This window comes from Phocoena sinus, chromosome 12, assembly GCF_008692025.1.
Source record: "Phocoena sinus isolate mPhoSin1 chromosome 12, mPhoSin1.pri, whole genome shotgun sequence".
In the NCBI taxonomy this organism is placed as follows: Eukaryota; Metazoa; Chordata; class Mammalia; order Artiodactyla; family Phocoenidae; genus Phocoena; species Phocoena sinus.
This window is the reverse complement of record NC_045774.1, coordinates 34,425,204-34,452,910: the sequence shown is the minus strand read 5'-3', so window position 1 is coordinate 34,452,910 and position 27,707 is coordinate 34,425,204. Positions and strand designations below refer to the sequence as shown.

Here is a 27,707-nt window from a genome sequence, read left to right as displayed (position 1 = left end):
GGGATCAGGTAAAAACTGGAACCACAAATCAAAAAGCCACCTGGAACTTAAAGTGTTCCCTCTCCATCTTTCATTTTTATTTTCTCTGCATGTCACAAAAGAGTCTAAGTAACCCTCTCATGTTCACTCAGCTAGTTTGTAGTAGAGGTGGAAGTGAAATCCAAATCTTTTGACTTCTGGTTTTGAGCAATTTTCTACTTCACTTTACTCTCTGTTTTGAGAGCAACTATAATCAGCTATGCAAATCTAATGTCTTCCATGTTTTACAATTGGTAAATTGCACTGAATGAATACATATCAAATGAGGTTGAATAGTTTCATGAAGGTCCACATATTTCCTTCCTCCTTCCTGTCTGCCTCTTTTCCAACACAGTGTAGTAGGTGGTACCATTGACCATGAAGTCATTTAGTTCCTGTACTGCACCTCACCAGGCAGACCCTAAGCAAGTCATTTAAACTCTGCAAGTCTTGGCTTTCTCATCTTTAAAACTCTGTATCACTCACAGAGTATTGCCATAAGAGTGAAATGACATATCACACACACCCACAGTACACCAAGCACATGGTGAACCTTTTGATGGTTCTAGAACTATTAGTATCTCCATTCCCATGTCAGCTCTCCAAACAGCTCTGCCATCTCATCTCCAGTTCTAAACACAAACACCATGGCCTTGAGCATTCTCCAAGTAGGGGTATTTATATTGATGAAAACAATCTTTTCGTGTTTTTATGGAGGGAGAAGTGAGGTGAACAGATGAATTGACACTCATTTGTGACCTATCCCACGTGTCAAAGTCTGGTTTCCCAAAGAGAACGGCCAGTACTTCTGGGCAGCTGTCAAACCTCCTTGATTTACACAAATGCAGTAACACCTGCTGAATTAACCTGTGGCATCCGTCAAAACCCACCTCTGCCAAAAACAAATCTTTCTCCTCCTGGCATGCTGAATAAGAGACAGAGAGGCATTAAACATTTACTGAGACACTTCAAGATAGTCTCGGGTAACAGGAAGTGTTGTGAGACTTACTTGGCATACTTTAAATACATATAAGACAGCGGGAGACACACAAGGAATGTTCCTGAGGTTTTTTCTTTCAATCAGCTTCCTCTGTGGCTTTTACACTATAATTTATTTTTAAAGAGGCATCATAGTTTTCTGGGTGCCATAATAAAATCTAAAATAAATGTTTTCACCCAGATAAGCACTATTAAAAGGAAAGGATACTGAATTCATTTAAATACATTTGCAAAAGACTGATTTTCCCAAGGGAGGGAACACATCCTATTTCTTTAATTAGTTTTGCCTATCAACTGACAATTTCCTACAGAAAAGAAGCAAAACAGCCTGCCTTTCCTGACAGCAAAGAGCTATAATGCTAGAATGAAAACAGACTTGTCACTTTCCTTATCTGTTCTAATGCCTGAGTTACTAGGAGTCAGAAATGAAATAACCCCCACTCTAGTGAACACAGTTGCTAAGAATATATTAAACTGAAAGTTAAATTCAAAGTCAACTTCTTCTAGTTTTTGAAGATCAGTGTATGCAGCCTTAACTCTAAGCAACAGGCATGATGAGTTTTACAAAATTAGAGAAAATATAGTCATATTTTCTTCATTTTTCCAATACTTTTCTACTCTTTTCTAAAGCCCAGCACCTGCCACCATGGCTGCTAACAGCAGGGTATCTGGGTGATACATAAACACCTGATTAAGCCCTCCACAACCCTTGCACTAAGCCTAGGTCACCAGCCCCAAATCTTTCAGTCTTAGCACAGTTCCTCTTTGGACGCTGTGGTTTCTTCCTTGTCACTGAACTTGGTTCAGGTCTTCATGAACTGCTCCTCTGCCAAAAGCAATGATTTCTCTTGAAGAGTGGTGATCGTTATACAACATTGTGAAGGTATTCAATGGACAGCATTATGAAATGTGCACTTAAAATTGATTAAAAATGGTAAATGTTACATTGTGTATATTTTACTGCAAAAAAAGTAATTATCTCTAACTTTTATTTCTAGGCAGCAGAGGGGGCTTGCTTCCCAGAGGGTCCTGGCCTTTTTTTTTCCAACAGGTCCACCATCTCTATACTTTTGCATGCCAAAGGCAAAGGCTTTTTGTCCTAATCACAGGTATACAAAATAAAACTGTGACTTTATACCCTTTCCCTTCTCCTTCAAAAGATGGAATGTAATTTCCCCTTGAATGTATAGGGGCTCTCGAAACCAGCTGAATATGGGAGGTACCATGCTGTATAAATTGTGAGGATAGATGCCTAAAGGCATTTCACCTTCTTTCTTGCTTGCTCAAACTCTCATGCTGGTTCCCTCGCCTACCACATAGGCAGTCCAACTACCCTGAAGCCACCATGCTGTAAGGAAGCCCAAACCAACCCACATAGGGAGACCAATAAAGAAGCCCTAAGACCACAGGAAGACAGAGGGATGCAGCTCTCACCTTCTCCGGCTTCAGTCACTGACTGCAGCTGCATGTGGCTCTGAATCAGAACTACACACTCAAGCCCTTCCCAAATTTACCACAGCAGGGAATAAAATTATTGTTGCTGACCCATAAGTTGTAATGCAGCAATAGAGAACTAGAACAGAATTTAATACCCAAAAGTGAGTACCATAATAAAAACCAAAAATATGTGACACTGGATTTGAGACCAGGCAGAAGCTGGAAGAGCCTTGAAGAGACTTATTTAGGAAAGCCTAAAAGGCCTGGAGAAAATTTTAGTAAGGTTTTAAAAGACCTCAAGGAAGCTGTCTGTGGAAGCTTGAAGGAAAGTAAGGAAAATATTATTAGAAGGTTAAGGAAAGGAGATCCTTTTATATAGTGACAGAAAATTGAACAAAGCTGTCATCTGAAGTAACATGGAAAACAGAAAATGTACCTGATGAACTTGGTAATCTAACTAAGGAAACTTCCAGGCCGCACGTTGAGAGCGCTGCCTGGTTTCTCTGAGCTGCCTATGGTAAAATGAGAGAAGAGATGAACTGAAAAACAATTATTTAGGTTTTGAATTGGATTTGAAGAGTATGCAAAGGCCCTCAAAACAGTCCTTTCAGCTATCAAAAGCCTCTCAAAATAAGGAGGGGTCCCAAGCCAAAGATCAAATCCAAAATGTGACTACGGAGTATCAGAAAAACATAAGGCAGGGCCTCTTGGCACCTTTTGGACAGACAAAAAGGCTGAAAAATACCTTAAGGGCATGCCTTTCAGTTAAACAAAAGGATTTCTGTGAACCTTAAGAGCACTGTCCCTCATCAACCTCACAGGTAAACTGAAGGTAGAAAAGGGCTAACCTTGAAGAGATCTGTGGGTGTGGCTTTTGCCCAATGAAATAAATCAGAGTTAATACACCGGAAGCCTATAATGTTTTAAAAGAATTGTTCTTGAGAATATTGAAAATTAAAAGAGTGCTTTGGACTTTTAATTTCCAAAGACCAAAAGCAGGATGAGAAAACTAATCAAGTGCAAATACAGGCTCCAGGCTCATCTTGTATATTTCCTGCCCCAATCCTACAATCAGTCATTTCTCCAAGGAGTCCTAGTTCCTTTTATTGCAGGATGGTACTAGAAGCCAAGATCTGAGTACTAGGTGTACTCATTGCCTCTGAGATGTCATTGTTTCTAGGCTTATTCAGATGACAGGGCAAAGAAATATGTCTATGTGTATAGAATCCTTCATGTACATGCATATTTATAAATATTTCTTTATATATCTGTATTTCTATTAAGCTAAACATGAGTTCATAGTGATGTCTTCAATGCTAATCTATTACTGCATGGATCATTCTGGCTTCCTCCCCTTGCTTATTTCTAACCTCCCACACCAACAGTGAGAGACTGGTTTTTACAACCACCATCCATTTAGTGTTTTCCCATGGGGGTACGGGATATAATTCTGACACTGCTATACATGTATACTGGTATTGAATTCATTAAGTAAATGGACGACTAATTTTAGGACTGGGGCAGGAACTATACAGGATGAGCCTGGAGTATTTCGTTGTGCCAGAAAGGAAGTACTCAAACACAACAGAACACAAACACACACACACACACACACGCGCGCGCGCGCGCGCACACACACACACACACACACACACACACACACACACACTGATAGGGTATTTCAAAGGGACACAGAAACCAAATGAAAGAATCTCAATGGCCAAATCTAGAAATGATTTGAAAAAGAACATCGGATTATAACCCAAAGTTAAAAAATAAATATTCATGAGTCCATACTGATATGAACAAATGTTTGAATAAATAAATAAATGAAGGAAAAGACAAATATCTTATTCAGAACAACTGCAAATAATTTATGTAGATATATTCCCCCCTCCCCCAGGAGGTAGAGCATAATTCCCCAAGCTTTGTGTCGTGTTTATAATGACCTCCTTCCAAAAAGTACACTTTGGAAAGGGGGAAAAGTTAACTCTACAGTTGAGAAACCTAACACTACCTTAACTAGATAATCAAAGTCAACAGTGATGTCATGTGATCACACGTACCCTTGATATGATGAAATACTAATAGCACTTCACCTCTAGAGTTTTCTTCCCCAAACCTATAGCTCTAGTCTAACAATGAGAAGAACATCAGACAAACCACAATTGAGGGACATTCTACAAGATATCTGACCAATACCCCTCAAAACTGTCAAGGTCATTAGAAACGGGGTAAGTCTGAGAAACTGTCACAGCTAAGAGGAGCCTATGAAGATGTCACAAGTAAATGTAATACAGTATCCTTGATGGGATTCTGGCACAGTAAAATAACATTAGGAAACTAATAAAATCTGAATAATTTCTACAGTTTAGTTAATAATTGTGTATCAATATTGATTTGTTAATTGTGACAAATGTACATAAGATGCAAGATGTTAATAACGGGAAATTGGACATACATGACAATTTTCTGTATGATCTTTATGATTTTTCTGTAAATCTAAAACTATTCTAAAATAAAAAGTTTATTTAAAAGAAAAGGGGGGGTTTCCCTGGTGGCGCAGTGGTTGAGAGTCTGCCTGCCGATGCAGGGAACACGGGTTCGTGCCCCTAAAAAATGAGTATCCTGGGTCTCAGGTGTGAGAGAAGAATGACAGGACTGAGAGAAGGAAGAAGCATAGAAAGAACTAAGTTCTTTGTGAAGCTGGGCTTTTATCTTCTAAGAACCCAGATTCTGATATCATATTTATGTGAGTAACTACACATTTTTATTTTTAACTGAAAGAATGATTCACCTTCCACAGTTGAAGAAAGATCTGGTGTTGTGGGTTGTAATATGGGAAAGAAAAGGATATTAAAAGAAACAAACAAACAAAAAAAACCATGCTGGGCAGAATCTAAAAACAACCTGAGGTAGCAAACGAAGTTTGGTGGGGACCAGTGGGAAGAACAAAGTTGATAGAGTATTCAGGAAGGGATTTTTAAGATGTGGTGTGTTAGAAGTCTAATTGGATATAAAAGGTGGTGTCACCTCAGTCAAGAATCCCTGTGTTACCTGTGATCCTCAGAGGATTATTCTTGTCTGGATGGCTGGAAGCCCCTACCGTCTGCAGGGCAAAGCGGGTGATATACCTGGCAGTCGCTTTGAGATTTTGTATATTTCTGAGCAGGGGACACAGAGGCCCAGTTCATGAGTGAATGTCTCAGAAGACTCCCAAGAAAGAGTCTGGGCATCTTTGGTTAACTGGGTGGTTCACCTAGTTACTGTCCAAGGTCAAGGATGCCACATCCACATCATCAATTACATGGGTAATTAAGAATTGCATTTAGATTAGAAACCCAGATACCTGTAACTGAGGAGACGCAAAATCAACAAAATAGAAATATAATGAGATCAGAAATAAAAAGCAGAATGTGGTAACCAAGTAAAGCCCATGACCCCAGCAGTGGAGGTACAGTGAAGCAGAGGGGAGATTGTAATTTTTGTTCAGGGGTTATTAAGAAGAAACACCTAAAAACAAATCACTGCAAAGAGGATTTATTATCTGTTTTCTTCTGGTTATTACTCACTCTCTAGAAGCCCCTGAAGGTCGTATCTACATCATTTCCCACAGGGTTTTAATGGGGTGGATATGGAGGTGAAATTTTGGTCCCCAAATTTGACAACCTAGGAATGGAAGGGATTCTAGAGACAAACTTTCATTTTATTTCCTTTCTCAGAAAACCCCATGTCTCATTTCATAAATTAAAAACTTGGCATGATATATTTAATTGTAATTTCTTCCTCGGCCCATGTAAAGTTCAATCTGAAACAATTTCAGAGTGTTTCATTTTAATGACTGAAATGTGTATTCAATTCCTATAAAAATCCAAAGCTCCATTCCGAATGCAGTTGACATTCTCTAGCACATCATTTAAATTTCTTCTAGTAATTTTCTGCCTTCTGTGAGACAGTGATATTACGTTGCCTCAAGGCATTTTGCATATTTTGTTGATTTTAACATTTAAAGTCCTGGTGGTTTTTACTCTCTCATTATGTCCCTGTTCATGTCCCATATTTTTCTCTACTCTTCTCTAAGAAGCAGTGAGGAAGTTGAAATAATTTGTGCAAGTTTAAACAGCAATTTCTCAGAGATGGGGACAGAAGAAGGTTTGAGATAGAAGCAGCAATGAACATATCAAGAGTCAAGGAAGTTTGTTCTGGTTATGATGGCTATGAAATAACTGAATTCTTCTACCTACCATGTGGAAGTCTTCAAAATAAAATGGAACCTGAGGTCTAGAATGACTTTCAGCATTTAGGGAATGAAAAAAATTATAAAACCACTACATTATTTGAAATTTCTTAGGCAAAAGAACAGGAGAGACATGGCGGAAAACGGTAGAGTACTCCAAGTCTCTGACTTTTCAAAAGTAAACTCTTAAGTGGAGAAGAAACACTTGAATGAAAATTGGAGAGAAGAATAAGCCAATCTGATCAAAAGACAATGCCAAGAGCCATTATGCCTATTAAAAATTTCCAAATACCTCCATTCCAATGTATTAGTATGAAAAGGAAGAACCTGTGTCATATCTAACATATGTATATATTGTATCTTGTACCTATATATTTTCCATTGTAATATCTAGAACATGTCACATGTTCCCAGGTACTTGTAAACTTTAGTAGTATTCTTTGTAAATATTTTTATTTTTAATCTTTACCCCTCATTTCTTCTCATCCATTTGTTTTCTTTGGCTTAGATCTTTTTCATTTATCCATCCATTAATCCACCTATCTAACACTTACTGAGAAACTCCAGCGTGGTAGATTAAAGATGGCCACACATTCTTTGACACTTTTCAAATTGAGATCTGGTGAGGTGGCGGGGGCTGTCTATTTTCCTTCCTTTTGAATCTAGATGGGCTCTGCAAAAGCTCTGACCAATTAGAATAATTGACTGGGCAGAATTAATGTTGTTCCTTTTTTGAGCCAGGCCTTAAAAAACTGGTAGCTTCTACTTCTTATTTTCTGAAATGCCTGTCCTGGGGGGAAGTCAGTCACCTTGTGAGAAGGTTAATGCCCCTGAGTATCACTGTATGAGGAAGCCCAGGCTAACCACACACAGAGGCCATGTGGGAGAGATGGCCGACGGGCCCTAGTGACAGACACGTGAGTGAGGAAGCTTTTTGATGACTCCAGCCACAGGCCACCTGACTGCAACCACATGAATGACCCTAAGAAACAACCAACCACTGAGTCTGTCAACACCCAGAAAAAAGATACATTGTTATTTTAAGCAACTAAGTTTTGGAATGGGTTATCATGTAGCAATAGATAACCAGAACAGCCATATCCAATGTAGAATGCTGGGAGGCTACAGGGAAAAGTAAAACAAGAATCTCTTTCTCAAGGAAAAAGTAGAAAAGTTTTAATTAACATCATGAGAAGTAGTTTAAAAGTGACTAATTCTACAGGAACATAGAGGAATAAAGGATTAATTATAGCTAGGGTCAGGTTTTGTAAATGTTCATTGCTGAAGTAAAAGAGAGGTGATTGAACTGTGTGAATTATTTATTTTCTCTGAGACGCAGTTTCCTTATTTATAAATCTTGTAAGGATTAAGTAGATTAATCATGTAAAATGCTTAAAATATGGTCTGGCTCATAGTAAATGATCAATATATGTCAGCTGCTGTTATTATTTTATTATTATCATCATCATCAACAACAGCAGCAGTAGCAGTGACAAGCATCTCCATCCCAAGATGTAACTGAAAAGACCAATAACTCTGCCAAGTTAGTTCTGCAGGCCCTTGGTGGTAAAGGAGTCCATAGTTATGCTTCTGCCTCTCACACTCATGTTCTTTTGAGCATCTTTGATCCTCAACAGCCATCAAATATTTGTATTGCTCTAGTTACACTAGTCTGTCTAAAATCATTGTTTCTAAATGATGTATAGAGGAAAGACACTATGGCATAATGTTTAATCCTGTTTTGCACATAAACTGGCTGTGTGACTTTCTGTGCTTCATATGTCTTATCCTTAAAACAAAAAAAATTGTTTATCTACCCCAAGAGGTTGTAGTGAGGATGAAATGGGTTAATATATACATGTGGAGTCCTTAGCACATAGTGTTGAATAAATGTTTTGTTGTTATTATTATTATTACTATTACCGCCACTGGCAAGTGAAAATAATACAGTCCCCACTATATGCTAGCCATTTTTATATATCACTAATGAGCCATTCAACAACATCTGACCATAATTGTTACCATTTCTATGAGAAAACTGAGGTTCAGAGACAAATTATTTTCCCACTGTCACCTAGCAAGATACTGATAAAATCACACTTTAATCCACATCTAGTTGATTCCAAATCTCTTTCCTCTTCTACTATGTCATTCCTTCTTGAAAAAATTATAATATTTATCATAAACAGAAATTAACACACATTCTCACTTTGTTAAGGTTGCCAGATTTAGCAAGTAAAAATAAAAAATATTCATTGTTTACCTGAAATTCAAATTTAACTGGGTGACATAATTATCTGACAATCCAGTGTCTTTATATATTTTGTATATAGCTGTTAAACCTGAAACATTTTTTCTTTTTTGCTAACCCTTGAAAATCAGAGATCTAGCCTTTTGACACTTGTGTCTTAATTTGTTAGATGAAGTTTAGTTGAGGGAAGGAACACATTTTTGTATTAGATATATCCTACCCTTAGACCTAGAGATTATTACCCAAACAGATAGAAAGTGCTCCTTGGAGAAAGGGACTTTGTCTAACTCGAGTTTGGGTCTCCCAACACTATATATAACATATATGGGCTCTCAAAAAAATGTCCATGGAATCAAAACAGCAGTCAAGGGTTCTTAGGATTCCTTCAGAGGGAAGACGTGTGCAGTCAGAAAATGTTTAACAAATGGTGTGCACAGCAAACATGAAGCAGCAGGAACTTTGTGTAGCTGTTTGGCAAGTTAGAAATTGATAATAATCTTTCTTCTAATACAACCAGAAGAAACTTCAAATCCACTTATCCAAGCCTTAGAGGTAAATATTGTGACTACTCCCTTATTCATCATGAAGCTCTAAACAGACAGACTTGACCGAAACTAGCATATCTGGAATATTATATACTATGGCCAAAGTCTGATTCAAAGTTGTATTATAGGAAAGTTTCTTCACCATCATCATCACGATCATCATCATCATCGTCATCGTCATCGTCATCATTATCACGTTATACCTATTTGCACACTGCATCATCTTCAGGATTACATTCAGTGAGAAAATCATAAAACTAAGGAAACCTTTTGGAGAGAGAAAGGGAAGGCCTGACTAAGGTTTAGTTACAGGGAAGGACAATGGAGGACCTAAAATAAAACTACCACAAGAGACAGAAGCAGTGGATTGGAATAGAGGAAAAGGAGAAAATAAAATGTTTGATCTCTGAGCTGAAAAAACTGGAAGGAGATCTGATGCAGAGTAGACTGACACTCTGGGGAAGTGAATGCATCTCAAAAACTGTAGCCCTGACAGCCCTGGCCAGTTTTTGCATGGAGATCTCTTGACACAGTATCTCCGGAGGAGTGGGGTTTATCCCCTCTGCCCAGGCCAGGAATCTGCACTAGCAGCCATCAGCATGGCAAGAAGAGTGGAGTAATCCAACTACATCTCTGTGGACTTGACCATCAATGATGATACTTAGTTACTGTGGACAATTCTTCTGTTTTACGTGATCTTGTGTAATTTACTTAACATCTCTGTGCCTCTATTTTCTCACCTGTGAAATGAAGTTAATAAGAGTACCTATTATTATTATTATTTTTTTTTGTGGTATGTGGGCCTCTCACTGTTGTGGCCTCTCCCGTTGCGGAGCACAGGCTCCGGACGCGCAGGCTCAGCAGCCATGGCTCACGGGCCCAGCCACTCCGCGGCATGTGGGATCTTCCCGGACCGGGGCACGAACCCGTGTCCCCTGCATCGGCAGGCGGACTCTCAACCACTGTGCCACCAGGGAAGCCCCAATAGTACCTATTATTAACTACATGTCTGTTATATATGCTAAGCTTAAAAGCAATGTAATAAATTCTTACTGTTAATATTACCTATTTTTCACTGTAAACACCGTATTATCAGTGACAACACTTTATTGTAACAAAAGAAGCTGTAGCTTTGGGAATCCAAAACAGTTTTGGCTTTGAACTTCTCTGACACTACACTGAGGGAACGAGAGGGCGCTTCCCTCTGTGAAGGCCTATCTACCTTGGACAACAGGAGAAAGCACTCAAGCCTTCCAGTCCACCCCTATAATTCTCAGGCCTACAGGTCCACCAGCGTGCCAGAAGTACCATAAAAAACCAATAACATGGTGGGTGCAGACCATTCTCCAATCTCAGGGCATACACTGGGGGCCAGTAACAGCTCTGAGATCTCAGACTGAACAGCACTGGCAAACCTGGCCAATGCTAAACACACAAGATTCTTGAACATGGAAGGGGAAGAGGGAGCCTCTGACAAGGGCAGGCATCTGTTTGACCTTTATGCTTTGGTCACCACCTCAAAGTAAGATAATCTTCACCCAATTAGGTGCAGAAAATACAGACATACCTCGGAGATACTGTGGGTTCAGTTCCAGACTACCACAATAAAGCAAATGTCACAATAAAGGGAATCACACCAATTGTTGGGTTTCCCAGTGTATATAAGAGTCACGTTTACACTATGCTGTAGTCTGTTAAGTGTGCAGTAGCATTACACCTAAAAACAGTGTACATGCCTTAATTAAAAATGCTAACCATCACCTGAGCCTCCAGCAGGCTGTAAACTTTTTGCTGGTGGAGGGTCTTGCCTCGATGTCTATGGCTGCTGACAGATCAGGGTGGTGGCTGCTGAGGGCTGGGATGGCTGCGGTAATTTCTTAAAATAAGACACCAGTGAAGTTTGCCATATCTATGGACTCTTCCTCTCATGAACAGTTTCTCTGTAGCATGCAATGCCATTTGATAACATCTGACCCATAATAAAACTTTCAAAACTGGAGTCACTCCTCTCATACCCTGCTGCTGCTCTATTAAGTAAGTTTATGAAATATTACAAATCCTTTGTTGCCATTTCAACAATCTTCACAGCACCTTCACCAGGAGTAGATTCCATCTCAAGAAACCACTTTCTTTGTTCATCCATAAAAAGCAATTCTTCATCCATTCAAGTTTTATCATGAGATTGCAAGCAACTCAATTGCATCTTCAGGTTCCACTTCTAATTCCAATTCTCTTGCTATTTCCACTTCATCTGAGGTTATTTCCTCCAGTGAAGTCTTGAACCCCTCCAAGTCACTCATGAGGGTTAGATCAACTTCTTCCCAACTCCTGTTATTGCTGATATTTTGACCTTTTCCCATGAATCACGGATTTTCTTAATGACATCTAGAAGGGTGAATTCTTCCCAGAAGGTTTTTAATTTACTTTACCCCAGTCCATCAGAGTAATTACTATCTATGGCAGCTATAGTCTTATGAAATATATTGTTAAATCATGAGACTTGAAAATCAAAATCACTCCTTAATCCGTGGGCTGTAGAATGGATATTGTGTTAGCGGGCATGAAAACATTATTCTCATTACACACCTTCATCAGAGCTCTTGGGTGACCAGGTGCATCATCAATGAGCAGTAACATTTTGGAAGGAATCTCTCCTCTGAGCAATAGGTCTCCACAGTGGGTTTCAAATATGTAGTAAATCATGAGGTAAGCAGATGTGCTGTCATCCAGGCTTTGTTGTTCCATTTATAGAGCACAGGCAGAGTAGACTGAGCATAATTCTGAAGGGCCCTAGGATTTTTCAGAATGGTAAGTGAGCACTGGGTTCAATTTAAAGTCCCCAGGTGCATTAGGCCCTAACAAGGGAGTCAGTCTGTCCTTTGATGCTTTTAGGCCAGGAATTACTGTCTCCTCTCTAGCTATAAAAACCCTAGATGGCATCTTCTTCCAATATAAGGCTGTTTTCGCTACATTGAAAATCTGTTATTTGGTGTAGCCATTCACACAGTAAAGCATGCTTTAAATTTTTAGCAACTTAAATATGGTTGGGGTTAGAAGTTTGATAACAGCATCATGTAATATTTGCTCTTTTAAAAAAATCACGGAACAATTCTCTACCCTTTGAGTAGACCTTGGTTAAATTGCAAGTAATTTATTTGGAAAAATAAAAAACCAAAAGAACAAAAATAATTCTATATTTATCTTTCGACATTTTCTTCCTCCTGATGATTTATCTTAGTTTTGTTTTGATGACTCGCCACTTCTTTGAGTGTTGTGACCTTAAGGCAACTACTTTACTGTTTTTTGCTTTTTTGTTTTTAGAAAAATCCAATCTCTTGGTTAAAGTACATTCACAGTGGATTATTTTCTTCTTTTCCCCATCAGTTCTCAATACAAATGCAGTACATTTCATAAAATGACAGCACACACTGCTCTTTTCAACACTTTCAGAAATACATTTAGTGGTGTTTGTGGATGACAAAATGATGTCAATGCATTTATCCGTCTGCCTTTCTACTGAACTGTAGATCAATGCAGGGCATTTGATGTATACCATGTATTATAAGTGCTGTCCTCAACACTTCTGAAAATGGGTTATACCAAAAGCTTTAAGCATGAATTCACGACACTCTATTTAGAATTGGAAATCCACAAATTTCAGACTAGCTTATTCTATATTGATTCTCCTGTGGAAGAGATATAATGTTTAGAGACTACGTTGGCCAGAATTTTCTCTCTTAAAAAACAAGCAAACGAATCAAATAGCAAAAATCATTTTTTGTTTCAGAGAAACCCTTACAAGTGTTCCTAAGAACAAATAAATAAGACTCATCAAATAGGACTTCTATTTCTACTTCTGTTTATGACGTGTGATATATACATGCATGTATATGTATATATACATACATATAGACATGTGTCTATATGTATGTCTATATGTATGTATGTATATACCACACACACACATACAATTTTGAAGGTGCTGGAGAACTGCTAAAGCACAGAACTTGAGGAGCCAGGTCCTACAGCCACCACATAAGCAGTCCAACCGCCCTGAGGCCAGCATGCTGTAAGAAGCCCAAACTAGACCACATGCAGAATCCATATGGAGGTACTCAAGACTACATGAAGAGAGAGGCCCCAAGATTACATGAAGAGCCAGTGCCCAGCTGTTGCAGCTTCCACTGTTCTTGCTTCACATCACTGACTGCAACTTCATGCAATACCCTGAGTTGAACCTTTTCAAATTTTTTACCCACAGAAACTGTGAGAGATAACAAAATGATGATTGTTGTTTCAAGCCACAAAAAGAAAAAAAAAAAAAAGGAGATGGAAAACATACTTCCTTCAGGGAATCTGCCAATTTCTGGAACACAGTGAGAGACCAAGGTTCTGGAAAATGGGTCTAGTCAGGGGGTAACTGAACAGAGGCAGAGAACCCACAGAGAACTTCTGAAAATATCAAGGTGCTGAAGAGACAGAACTCGGAGTTCAAGACTGCCATGCAGCCAATATTCAAAACTAACAGGTAGGTTTTACATTTTATCAGCTGCTGCTTTCACATAACATGCACAAAAATGGCTAAATGGAAAAAGACTGATCATAGCAAGTATTGGTGAGCATGTGGAGTGACTCAAACTCTCATATGTTTAAAGTGTTACAGACACTTGCACGTCTATTTGGCATTCAATACCTACTAGTGACAAACGTGTATATTCCACTCCTAGATATAAACTTGGATATACACTTAGCAGAAACAACTACATATGTTCATGAAAAGGCATGTACACTAGTGCATAGCAGCACTCTCCTTAATAAAGTAAAAAAGGAAACAATTCAAAGGTTCATCACAGCAGAATGAATGAATAAATGATCTTACATTCATACAATGAAATGCTATGCAATAATGAGAGTGAATGAACTTCTACATGTAATAGCACAGTTTAATCTTACAAACATTATGTTGATTGAAATAAAGCCAAACACAAAAGAATTCCTTCTTTATGATTTCATTTATATAAAGCTCAAAAATAGGCAAAACTAATCTATACTGTGAGAAGTTAGGATAATGATTACCTTGGAAAGCATAGTGACTGGAAGTGGTCATTAGTGGGGTTCTGGGATGCTGCCAATGTTCTATTTCTTGATCAGGTTGCTGGTTATATGGGTATTTTCTCTTGGTGAAAATTTATTGAGCTGTACACTTATGATTTGTGCATATCTCTAATAAGCTATATGTCAATAATTATTCTTTTAAAAATAAGATCTTGCTCCTATACTTTCATTGGTTTTCATTCTGGGAACCCTCCAGGTTTTCAGTGAAGAGCTATGAACTATCCCATCCTGGCTCTGGCAGGTGGAGGAAAAGTCATCATTTTGAAATACATCTGGAGCATTCTCTATAACAAAGGCCTGCTCTCCAGGGAAAAAGACTCTACCAGCAACTTACCCTAGGTAGAAGGAAGGGTCTTCCCCCAACTCCAGCTCCCTCTAGCCTTCCTGTCTCACCTAAGGGGGAAATGGAGAAAGCAAAGAAACACTTATGAAAGTCAAAACCCAGGGACACAGGCCCACTAAATGACTGACTTTTTTTTTTTTTTTTTTTTTTTTTGCGATACGCAGGCCTCTCACTGTTGTGGCCTCTCCCGTTGTGGAGCACATGCTCCAGATGCGCAGGCTCAACGGCCATGGCTCATGGGCCTAGCCGCTCCGCGGCATGTGAGATCTTCCTGGACCAGGGCACGAACCCTCGTCCCCTGCATCGGCAGGCAGACTCTCAACCACTGTGCCACGAGGGAAGCCCATGACTGACTTTTAATCATAAGATTATAGATCACTTTTCCACCCACACACCCTACTACCACGCCAACAGGACTCCAGTATAATAACAATAGATAACACTGAAAGAGCTGCAAGGTGCAGACTTTGTCTAAGGAGGAATTCTTAGGGAAGCTTCCAAAAACAGGGAGACAAAAACAAGTACACTCCAGGAATCTGAAGCCAGTGGCACCTACGGCTAGAGCAAACATTAAACACAGCCCAACTTCTAGCCAGATTAACATAGAACCTCACACTAAGGGCCTGTTTATAATTCCTATTACCTCATGCCTGACCTTAAACAAAAAAAAAAATCACAAGACAAGCTAAAAGGCAAGAAAAAGGAAGATTTCCAGGCTAGACCAATATATATTTTTAATATACAGTATAAACTCTCTCCTGAACAACTGAATTAATCTACTCAATTCAAGGTAATTTTTTCTTCATTGGGCAAAAGGCTTAGTTATCTGTTTGAGCTATAAATAGTATCAAACTTTTGGAGATTGTAATACTGAATTTAATTAACACATTTTCCGCTAACATGCTGAATAACATTCTTTACCTCAGATCTCTGTTCAAATGCCACCTCATCCGTGAGTCCTTACATCACTTAAAATAGCAGCACTTCTTCCCACTCCTGATCCGCTCCCCGTTTATTTTTCTTCATAGCACTAATCTTTCTCTGACACATTATAAATCTTATTCGATTGTTTATTATTTCCCTCCCCCCGCTATAACATAAGCTTCACGACGGCTGATTTGTTCATTACCTCTCCCCAAAGTTCCTATGGCAGTTAAGTGGTAAATATATGTTAAGTAAATGAATAAATATACACTCCATCAACATTTATTTATAGTGAAATAAAGATACCAGGTTATACGATGGTGGCTCACACTGACTGAATTCTTACCGTGTACTCAGAACTGTGCTTGGGACGGCCCACGTGCCGTCAGGCGCAGGGTCTGTGCGTCAGGCACGCGGTGGCTCCAGTGGCCCGGGGTGGGTGCAGGATGTCAGACCTGTACAAGGTCATGCTTCTGAAGGACCAGCACTGCATCCTGATCCTGGGTCTGGACAATGCCGTGAGGACTACTGTCCGGGAGCGGTCAAAAACCCGGTTTCATAAGAACTCCAAGGGGAGGAGTCTGTCCAAAATCACCACCACCGTGGGTCTAAACATCGGCACTGTGGATGTTGGAAAGGCTCGCCTCCTGCTGTGCGGCTTAGCGGGGTGGGGGGGGGGGGGCGCAGGAAGAGCTGCAGTCTTTGTGGTACAAGGACCAAGCAGAGGGCCACGGCGTCCTCTATGTCATGGGCTCCACGGAGGAGAGACTGTCCGAGTACAAGCGTTGGAGAAGATGGTCACGAGCGAGGCGCTGGGCGGCGTCCCCATCCTGGTGCTGGCCAGCAAGCAGGACGTTGAGACTTGCCTCGGGATCCGTGACATCCAAACTGCGTTCAGCGACTGCACCTCCAAGATCGGGAGGGCGTGACAGCCTGACCCAGGCCTGCTCGGCCCTCACAGGCAAGGGGCTGCGCGAGAGCGTCGGTGAAGTGCGTCGTGCGGAACGTGCGCCGGCCGCCGGGCGGCAGGACGTCACGCAAGCGGAGCCGCGCCCTCTGGCGCCCACCGCTCATCCCCAGAGCCGCACGAGCTCCTACCCGGCCCGCGCCACCCATCCTGGGGCCTGGGGTTGCTTTGCCTTTTGGTTTTTCCGTTTGCTTTGTTTAAAAAAAAAAAAAAAAGTGTGTTAAACAGCTATAGCTTTTACATGGATTACCTTATTTAATTTCACAACAACTATGTAGGTACTATTATCTTATCCCTTTTGCAAATGAGAAAGCCAAAGAACAAAGAGCTAAATTATCCACCGTACCCCAGAGATAAATTGAATTTTTTTTTTATCTTTTAGAATTTTGTCTAAATTACCAACCTTATACGTCACAAATTATAGGAACCCACTCAGCCTAAAGAAGGGCCAATATACACAACTCTGAGGGACTTTTTTGAAGGTATGTCAAACAATCCTGCCATCATCAGACCATCACCCACATCCAGAGAAGACCAGAAGTTTGGAAAGGGTTTCTTGGAAGTAAAAATTGTTGTCTTTTCAGATAGTCATTACTAGGTTGAAGAAAAGGGCTGTGGCTTTTCCCATCTTCCTTTCTTCTTTCTACATCCCTCTTCTCCTCAAGAGCTGGGCTGCCCAAGAGAAGAATCCAGAGATGCTCATCTCACTCCCATATTTGCTAAGCGTCAGAAACTCATAGACCCTCCCAAGCTCACTGCACCAAGCTGGGGTGCAGTGAGAGAATTCTCAGTAGCTTAACCTGTGTCCTCTGGAGTTTGGGAGCATACACAGACATAGAATCATATATCTACCTCGTATCTGGATAATGCTGAAGTTCAGTGAAGCAGCCCCTTAATACAGGGCCTGAAGGTAGGGAGCCATAAACAGTCACAACTCCCAACAGTTTGCCATGACAGAGCCAGGATGAATCTATGTTGAAGGTCCCCATTTATGAAGGTGGATGGCTGGTACAGTGGAAGCTCAAAAGTTAGAGACTGTGGAATAAACCCACCAGGTGTAGGGTCTGAGTTGGGCATGACAGGATGTCAGCCAGAGAGGACATCGTCGATATCATTAAACCATGCAGTGCAGAAATCCCCACAACTCCGCCAAAGAATGAAATGCAGCACAAGCTGGCATTTGGATGTCTGTCCCAGAGCAGGCAACCTATCAACAGTAGCCAAGAGAAAATAAAACTGCAGGACTGGGCTCCCCTGGTGGCGCAGTGGTTGGGAGTCCGCCTGCCGATGCAGGAGCCGCGGGTTCGTGCCCCGATCCAGGAGGATCCCACGTGCCGCGGAGCGGCTGGGCCCGTGGGCCATGGCTGCTGGGCCTGCGCGTCCGGAGCCTGTGCTCCGCAACGGGAGGGGCCACGGCAGTGAGAGGCCCGCGTACCGCAAAAAAAAAAAAAAAAAAAAATTGCAGGACCAAAGAAGTAAAAAGTAAATTAAAAGCTTACACTTTGGTTCTAATCTCTCTTCTCCTTCACCGTGCTGCTTCGGATTTCTTTCATGTCAGGTAAGAGGGAGGAGGAATAAATGAATAGGTCCTCCACTAATTCAAGACGACAAGCCCCAGGTCAGTGTGAGTTAGGATAGGGAAGGGAGTTGCTTTTAAAAACTGGATTAAGTTGTAAGTCATGTTGTAGTCTGATGTGGAACTTATAACACATGAACTCCTTTTAATTGAAAGTTCTCAGGAAGCTATGACACCTGTCTGCCCTTCTTCATCAAGGCATGAAGACTAGATCAAACCAAACAGGTTGAAAGCAATAGTGAAGAAAAATTAAACTTTCCTGCTTGTACCCTACCAAGATTGGATTATTCTGTAAACATGTTACAATGATAGCACTCGTACTTTATCTAGCCTTAATATATCCAAAAATAAATAATTAAAAAGGAATATCACATAATCCTCATGATCTCTAAAAACACTGAAATATGGCAAAATCTGGACTAAGAATCCATTTCCTATTTTGGTACCAAGGGTCTAGATTTGTAGTGTCAGTCCTGGCATAAATGGGTTATTTTTGACACAGATTCCACAGTTAATCTCAGTGAACCAGTTTGCATCTGCCCCAACAGCAATATGCGGAATCCGAAATATGCAGTAAAGACTAACATGACACAATAGAGAAGACACAGTGTATCTAATCTGCTAAGATACCATAAGATTATCAGGATTATGTATGAAGGGATAGCAAAACACCTACTTAGACAACAAAATAATAACCACAATCATTGATTGAGTGATGTCAGTCACCATACAAAGTACTTTTCTTAGCTCCTTTAATCCTATCAACCCATGAGGCAGGTTCATTACCTTTCCCATATATTTAAATGTGAGGAAACTGAGGCGTAGGGAAACTTAAAAACTTGTTTGTCATCCAGCTATTAGGTGGCAGATAGGACTTGAAACCAAACATTTAGGATGCAGTCTATGCCTCCTCTAATTTTTATGTAAAAGAGATGTCTCAAGTGGCAAAATGGAAATACTTAAAATTCTTTAAAAGTGGTTATGAAATTATAAGAGAGTTCCCCTGTGTTTCTTTAAGAACCAGAACTCCTAGTGTCAGAGGTATCAGTTTTGAAAAATTTCCTCTGCCCAAAGTTGATTAGAGCATTATTATAAAATCCTCAGTGCTTGTCTTTTCTGGGTCTTCAAACCCGGTATGGTGGGCAGGGATTTCTTCAAAGTCAAATTTAGCTGGAGGGGAAATATAAATCATTAAAGGTGGACTGGCCCCAAAGGCTTAGTGCTTCTGTTCTTTTATCTTTCCACTTCTTGTAATACAAATATTATAAGATTACAAATTTCTGCATGTTTTCCTTTTTTTAAAAGCCTAAATATATATTGATTTCATATCTTGATTATTACTTTAGTAACTTTTAGTAACTTTAGTAACTATTTTCACGCTTTTGATTATTACTCCAGTTGAAATAAATGTTAAGGGCTCAAAACTAATGCATTCATTCTCTTAGCTACTAGGAGTGTTGCTGCCAATGGCTCTCAGCTGAGTTCATCTCTAGAAGCATCCTTGGTTGAAAGAAATAGCCTTAGTCAATATTAAAACACTTCCTTGAGGGCTGCTTGAATTTAATGAGTAGTCAAAGTTGTGGTAAAAATTTCTTGGTCCTCCTGACTCAACTGAGACAATTCTGAAGGGCTATCCCAGTTTCAGAAACCTCCATAGGATCAGGTGAGGCCTCTGTTACAAATAATCACAGTTCAGTTTCATCCTCTGCCCTATTTTGCCTTCCTCATCCCTCATTTGTGTTGTTCGCCAGTAAAAGCACTCCCCAATAAACCTGCATGCAGATGCTAGAGTCTTAGAATCTATTTACTGTGGAATTTAACCTGAGAGATTTGGTACTAGGAGTATACCTAGGAAGCAAACTCAGAAATGTGATTTTGGATCCAGATCCACTGCTGGCTATGTGGCAATAAGGACCCTATCATTTGCAGTGCAATTCTTCGAATATTTACCAATGGTGAACTGGAATGAGATACTGGTGAAATAGTGCAGACTGCCATGTCACCCATTACCATTGCACCAACACTCTTCTCTCATCGAGTAGCAATAGCTAAGTGAGAAGTGACCATGTAAAATTGGAGGAGGAAAGGCCAAGCTAAATTCATAAATTGGTTGACTCAGCCTATGGGTATAGGCTGAAAATAGACAGCTATTTCACTACAGTCCCACTTAGTGGTGGCCCTGAAAGACAGTGGCTAGAGAAAATTATAGCACTCAGTAAAGCTTTGGGCAGTGCTCCTGGTCATTGACTTTGTATGGAAAGAGAAATAGTCATGTATGAATATACATTGATTCATGGACAGTGACGAATGGCTTGGCTATTTGTTTGGGGCCCTGATATGAGAAAAATTAGAAGACTGCAGGTAAAGATATTTGGGAGAGATGTATTGGCTATATTTATCAAGGGGGATACAGAGTATGAAGATCCTTGTATTGTATATTAATACCAGAGAATATCCACCACAACCAAGTGGACAGAATTCAACAGCTAATTGATGCTTACACAGCCTATGTCCTTAGCCACTGGCAAATGTCCAATCTGACAGCAACTGAGACCAATACTGAGCCTCCAATATGGTACAATCCCTTGAGGAGGTGAACCAGTCATCTGGTGGCAAGTTGAGTACATTGGATTCCTTCTACACTGCAAAAACCAGTGATTTACTGACTGGAACAAACAATTATTCTGAGTACGGGTTACCTTTATTGCTTTCAGGACCTCAACCAGTATCACTATACAAAGATTTACAGAGTTTTGATTTACCAACATGGGATCCCTCAAAACAACAAACAAAACCAGAGGAAACATTTTAAAGAAAAAGTGGTCCAGTCATGAACACATGGTCATGGGTTCCATTGGTCCTGTTACATTCTGTGTTACCCGGAAACTACCAGCTTGGTGGGGTGATGGAATGTGCAGATGAGGCACCAGCTTGGATAATGGGGCACCATCCTTCATGATATGACACATCCCCAAAATCAACATCCTTTATGTTGTGCTGGGTCCCCAATATATAAACACCTGGACACAGGAACCAAGGGGTGCAAGTAAGAGTGTCTCTAATGATAATCAATCTCAGGGATCTACTTGGAGTTTTGCTTCCTAGAGCTTTAACTCTAGATTCCATGGCTCTAGATATTCTGGTTTCCAGACAGAGAACCATTCCGCCAGAGGACACAGTAAGAGTCCCACCAAAATTTAAGTCAAAATTGACCCCTGGACACTTCAAACTTCTTGTACCCAGAGTTCAGCAGGCAAGCAATGGTGGCACCATCATGGCAGGTATAATTGATCCTGATATTCATAGGGAGGCAAGGCTGCTGGTTCATAATTGGGACAGGGAAGAATTCATTTGGCATCCAAGTGGTCCACTGGGGCATCTATTGGTTCTCTTATGTTCATTATTGACAGTAAATAGTCAAGTACAGCAGTTATTGCTTGGGAAATGCACAGGACTAGGGGCTCTCATCCCTCATGGATAAGAGTCTGCATCACTCAACCACATAAGCCATCAAGACCAGCAGAGAGCTAGTCAATGGTGAGGTAAATCTAGAATGAGTAGTAAAGGAGGGAGATGATGTATATCCCTGAACTTAGCTGCAGCAGTGGGGTCTTCAGTTTGTGCTGTTAACTGTTCTCTTGCATGTTTTCCTGGTAACAGAGGCCAACCAGAATCCTGGAAGAGCTGATTTCAGATAGGATAAATTCATTATGTGAAGTAAATGGATACAAGAGACACACAGGGGTAAACTGTAATAAATGCTGCGGCGTACCTCCCAGATCCCTCCTCGGAGCCTATGTGCCCATTCCCCAGTTGTCAGAAGTGTTGACTATTGACAGCTCTTAGCTGAACGCTTCTCTGAGAATTACCCTTGGTTTGTGGAAACTTCCTCATCCAAGGTTACGTCCCTTCCCTCTGGGTAGCCTGGTGCCAGTGACTGGTTGATGCAGGGGTACAAAACCTAACCTCTTTGCCTCAGTCGGGGCAACCTGCAACTCTGAAGGGCCATCCCAGCTCTGTTGTAACTGCATCATGGTTAAACTTTTCCCTCTGCTCAATCCTGCTTTCTTCACCCCTCTCGTATGCTGTTCTCCAATAAACTGCTTGCGTGCATGTCTCTCAAGACCTGCGTGTCAAATTTCAATTAGCATCCTTTTCTTGCCTTCTTCATGAGATAAGATTGCCAGTGCTGGATACTGAAGACACAGCCTAGGAGATGTGGCAGTTACTCATCTAATATTAAAAAGTGCCATAACCTATTTCCTTTGAAACCCCCGCAGCGGCTCTTGTTAATATGAAACAATGTAAAGTCTTTACCAAAGCCACCAATTTCCTGTATCTTTAAGCCTCGTCTCATTTCAAGAACCACAAAAACACTATCATTAACAAAAGCCAGCAGTATTTCTCAACCTAAATTCAAATTGGATATTTCAGTTTGTTTACTACAAAAACCACCCCCAGAAGTGTCGTTATGGTTGTCTGAATAATGTTTCATTGACGACAAAATAAAATCAAAACCCTTGCAATGGTAGGTTCTCCACTTTGTCTTTAAATTAATCTCCACTATACTCTGCTCCAGCTACACTGGCTGATATACAATTCACTAAGATGTCTTGCGCCATTGTTGGAGTGCCCTCCTCTCTCACCACTCTCCCACCTGCTAGTGAATCCCATCTCTCATGTCATCTCTTTCATAAAGTTTTCATGACCAACAGAGGTCATGAAAATGTTTCCCATAGTTCATGGGAGAAAGACACTAATCCTTAACACAGCCTAGAAGCTTCTGCATTATATGGCCTTTCTCTCTCTCTCTGTCCAGCTTTCTCTTGCATGTTGCTCTCGAAGTTTCAGTCCTACTGGCATTTTTCTCTTTATAGCACCATATTCTTCGTTCTAAAGTGTTATTTGCATACCAGCCCTCATTCCTATAACACTTCCTCTGGCCTGAAAGTTCCAGTCCTTTGCCTGGTTAACTCTTATTCTTTCAGATCTAAGATCAATCTTCACTTCCTCAGGGAAACTTTACCTGATTTCTCAGAATAGGTAAGAATTCCTTTATCGTATGCTCTCACAGAACACATAATTCCAGTTATGGCAGCAGCTATGTGCTAGTTACTCTCTTTCCCTCAGTGATTCAGTACTTTTCTTATTGGCTCAGAAAGGTTTGGGTAGAAGATCAGAAATACTTAATGTAGGTACTTCCAGGAAGAAGGAATTAAATATGGGAATGCAAAGCCCACACAAGTCTTTGGAAGGGTGGGAAGAGTGAAGCCTAGGGGAAAATGCCATTCAAATTCAGGCTACGATAAAGTACAGGAGTCCCTTGTGATTTCTGCTGGAACTTTGTGGCTAATTCACAAGAGGAAGCCTAGAAGCTGCTAGTGACACCTCCTATCAGCTGTTTGCCAAAGCTCATGATGTTTCCGAACACCTCATAGGAGAAAACTACCTTCTGCTTCTTTTCTTCCTTCTAAATCTCCTGTGAGAACCTCTCATTAGTGGGATCTAGTCTACTAGGAATTTTGGGCAACATAGTTTCCAGGCTTCCAGATCAGAGCCAACAAATTTTTTCTGTAACGGGCCAGTTGGTGAATATTTTAGGCTTTGTCAATGTAGTGTGAAAAGTAAGTACAGAGAGACACTGAAATTTGAATCTCAGATAGTGTTTGCATGTTATAAACTCTTATTTTTCTTTTGATTTTTTTTCCCCCAACCATTTACTTTTTTTTTTTTTTTTTTTTTTTGGTACGCGGGCCTCTCACTGCTGTGGCCTCTCCCGTTGCGGAGCACAGGCTCGGGACGCGCAGGCTCAGCGGCCATGGCTCACGGGCCCAGCTGCTCTGCGGCATGTGGGATCCTCCCGGACCGGGGCACGAACCCGTGTCCCCTGCATCGGCAGGAGGACTCTCAACCACTGCACCATCAGGGAAGCCCCCATTTACATTTTTAAAAACGATTCTCAGCTTTGAGCATTACAAAACAGGTGGCAGGCTGAATTTGGGCCACAGACAGTTGCTTGCCAACCCTTGTCCTAGACCCTGCAAAACAAGAAAGCTGGAAATGGTGCTGACATGTCAACAATCTGGCCACTGACTAATAAGACCACAATGATTTTAGGAACTCAACAAGGCCAGAAGAGTTAGGCAAGAGAAAGTGAAGAGTAGGAGCAGATGTCGGTGGAGTCTGAGCCATCACTCCTGAAACTTACCTGTGGCTTCTTGACCTGCTCAGGCTCAGTCTTACACATACATACATACCAATCACATTTCATAAGGGAATGAATGCTGTTGCACACATCCAACTTCATAATGTCTTCAGCTGATGGTAGACATTCTTTTTTTTTTTTTTTTTTGCGGTTCGCGGGCCTCTCACCGCTGTGGCCTCTCCCGTTGCGGAGCACAGGCTCCGCACGCGCAGGCTCAGTGGCCATGGCTCACGGGCCCAGCCGCTCCGCAGCATGTGGGATCTTCCCAGACCGGGTCACGAACCCGTGTCCCCTGCATCGGCAGGCGGACTCTCAACCACTGCGCCCCCAGGGGAGCCCCGATGGTAGACATTCTTATAGTCCATTCTTAGAGTCACGTGGTGTTCTACACCATATTGGGCTGTTCCTTTTCTATTAGAGCCTAGTAGTAAACACAAAGCAGCTTTGCCACTGGAAAATAGTGGTTGGCAGAAGAGGAAATAGGCTTCCTTCCAAAACCTCAGGGATCTGCTTTGTGGTGTTACTATTGCTGGCACATACTTCATCCCTTCCTGCCATACATTTTTCAAGTACCACTCAGTCTTCTGGGTCATAGGCCTAAGTGGCAGGTCACCTTGTGTAAAAGCTTGGACCTGCTGCAGACCCTCTCTTGCTCCACATATCTCTTGCAACAGGAAGCCTTACAAGTTACCTTGTAGATGGATCAGAGCAGTATGCCCAAATATAATGCCTTAGATAAGCTAAGTCCTAGGGCTCTTTCCACTGTGGGCTGTGCAAAGTGAGGCAACTTGTCTCTCATCTAAGAGGGAATGTCTTGATATTTTTATACCATTGTCCTACTAGAAACTTCATAACATCAGAGGTCTGTGAACTTTCACATGGTTGCCTCCCTTCCTCAGCTACGCTTTTTCTTCCTAAGGCATCTGGTTATTAGTTTCTTCCTGATGTCCCAACATGATATCCTGTTCCATGTCAAGGTAATCAAGGTCCCCCCAGACCAGAATATCAGCTGTTCAAAGCCATGGTCTGTGACAATGATGAAAAGAGCTTATACCAGAATGTAAATCAATGCACTGCTCCCTCATCGAAAAAGTCTGGCTAAGAAAAAATTGTCAGCTGAAGAGAACAGTGTACTTAGTGCCATAGTTCACATTCTGGAGCAAGCTCCCTAATTCATTGGGAACATGTAAGAAACATGGACCAGAAACCAGATCACAAATGACACTTGGTGAGGATCACTGCTCTAGTCTAGACTATAATATGACAAAGATCAGACATTGCTTTGATAAAAGACAGCAAAGGTGTACTGCTGAACCCCTGGGCAAAGGTGAGATGTTGCAGGTTATACTTGCTGATGGAAACTAAAGGAAAGACATTTGCTAGTTCAGTAGGCACATATCACATGCCAGAGGCAGATTTGTTTTAATAAAGATACCAGCTATTGTTTGCCTCATATTACCAAGGTCCCATTTCCACTTGGTGAAGAGTTCATCCACGCACTCATCAAATGTATAAATGACCTAATTCTGTAATCCAATTTGATGGACTGTGTCTTAGGGCAACTTCTGGAACCAGTTAGTGTATCAGTCAAGACTTGGACAAGAAATAGATGGTGTAGTCAAAGAGTAAATTGAAAGATTTTAAAAAAAGACTCTTTACAAGTTTTAGCAAGTTTAGGGGACCAACAAAGATTGGTAAAGCACCCAAGAAGTAGCAAGGGATGAAAGTCATTATCAGCTTGAGACCCGAAGGATGAAGCAGTGTTACTAGAATTTGGAGAGCTGAAGTCAGAGGTGAAATGTTGCCCTCCAAAAGGTTGGTAGAGGGCAGCCACTACAAAAAATGTGGACCAGCAGGGGGAAAGCACCACCACACTGTCCTCCTGCCACCTGGTCTCCCATTGGTGCCTGGCCTTGGCCAAACCCAGCACTAAGTCAGAGAGCAAGGGAGTATCAGTGATGCTGTCCTAAGAGGTCAGCTTCCCAGGACACACAGCCAGGTAGACAAGGGCAGAGGATGACTCTTAAAAGATCAGTAGAGAAAACTATGCACTCTTGAAAGGCAAATAGAGAATAACATACATTCCTCCATGAGAGAAAATTTTGATAAAATAGGTTATATGTCTACAATCAAATACCATATAGAAATTTTAAAAATTGAACTAGCATTCCAAAGTAAGTAAATCTCAAGAATATAACAAGTGAAAAACAGGAAGCAGCAGCAGGATACCCACACTATAACATTTATATAATATTTAAAATCCAATAAACCATATTTTATGGATATATAAATATGTAAAAAAGGATAGTCTAGCAGTAACCACTGCAGATACAGTTCTGTACACATCACTGTTATGGGATGACTATGTCTGAAAATATCTTCATTCCCCCCTTTCACTTGCATAGTTTGGCTGGGTGTGTTAATTATCTATTGCTGTGTGTTGTGGCTTGAACTGTGTCTTCCAAAAAGACACGTTGAAGTCCTAACCTCCAGTACCTGAGAATATGAACTTATTTGGAAATAGGGTCACTGCAAATGCAATTAGTTAAGTTAAAATGAGGTCGTACTGTAGTAAGGGGAGCCCTTAATCCAACATGACCGGTTTCAGAAGAGAAGAGACACAGGAGGAAATACCATGTGAAGATGTGGGTAGAGATTAGAGTAATGCAGCTGCAAGACAAGGGGTGTTAAGGATTGCTGATAACCCACCAGAAGCTAGAATATGCAGGGAAGGATTCTCCCCTATAGATGTCAGAGAGCATATGGCCAGGCCTACACTTCATTTTCAGACTTCCAACCTCCGGTACTGAGACAATATGTTTCTGTTGTTTTAAGCCACCTGGTTTGTGGTAATTTGTTACAACAGCCTTAAGAATCTAATACAATCTCAGGATTCTTACCCAGAGTAAGTAACATGTTTCTCGACTTCGAGTCTCTATTAGGTATAGGTGGGTGATGCCATCTTTCAGTCAAGGGCAGGCTGTTCTTCTCCTGCCCTGATACAGTTCAGGCTCCAATATGCAGACACAGTGTGGTCCAAGAGCCCACAGTCAGCCCTGTGACTTCAGTTTGGGGCTAGCCCATCTTCCC

The 27,707-nt window shown here is 41.0% G+C and overlaps 1 pseudogene; it reads left to right on the top strand.

Annotated features, from left to right (window-relative positions):
* The first annotated feature begins 13,032 nt into the window (after nt 1–13,032).
* On the top strand, nt 13,033–16,749 carry LOC116763744 (annotated as a pseudogene).
* Nucleotides 16,750–27,707: the final 10,958 nt, after the last annotated feature.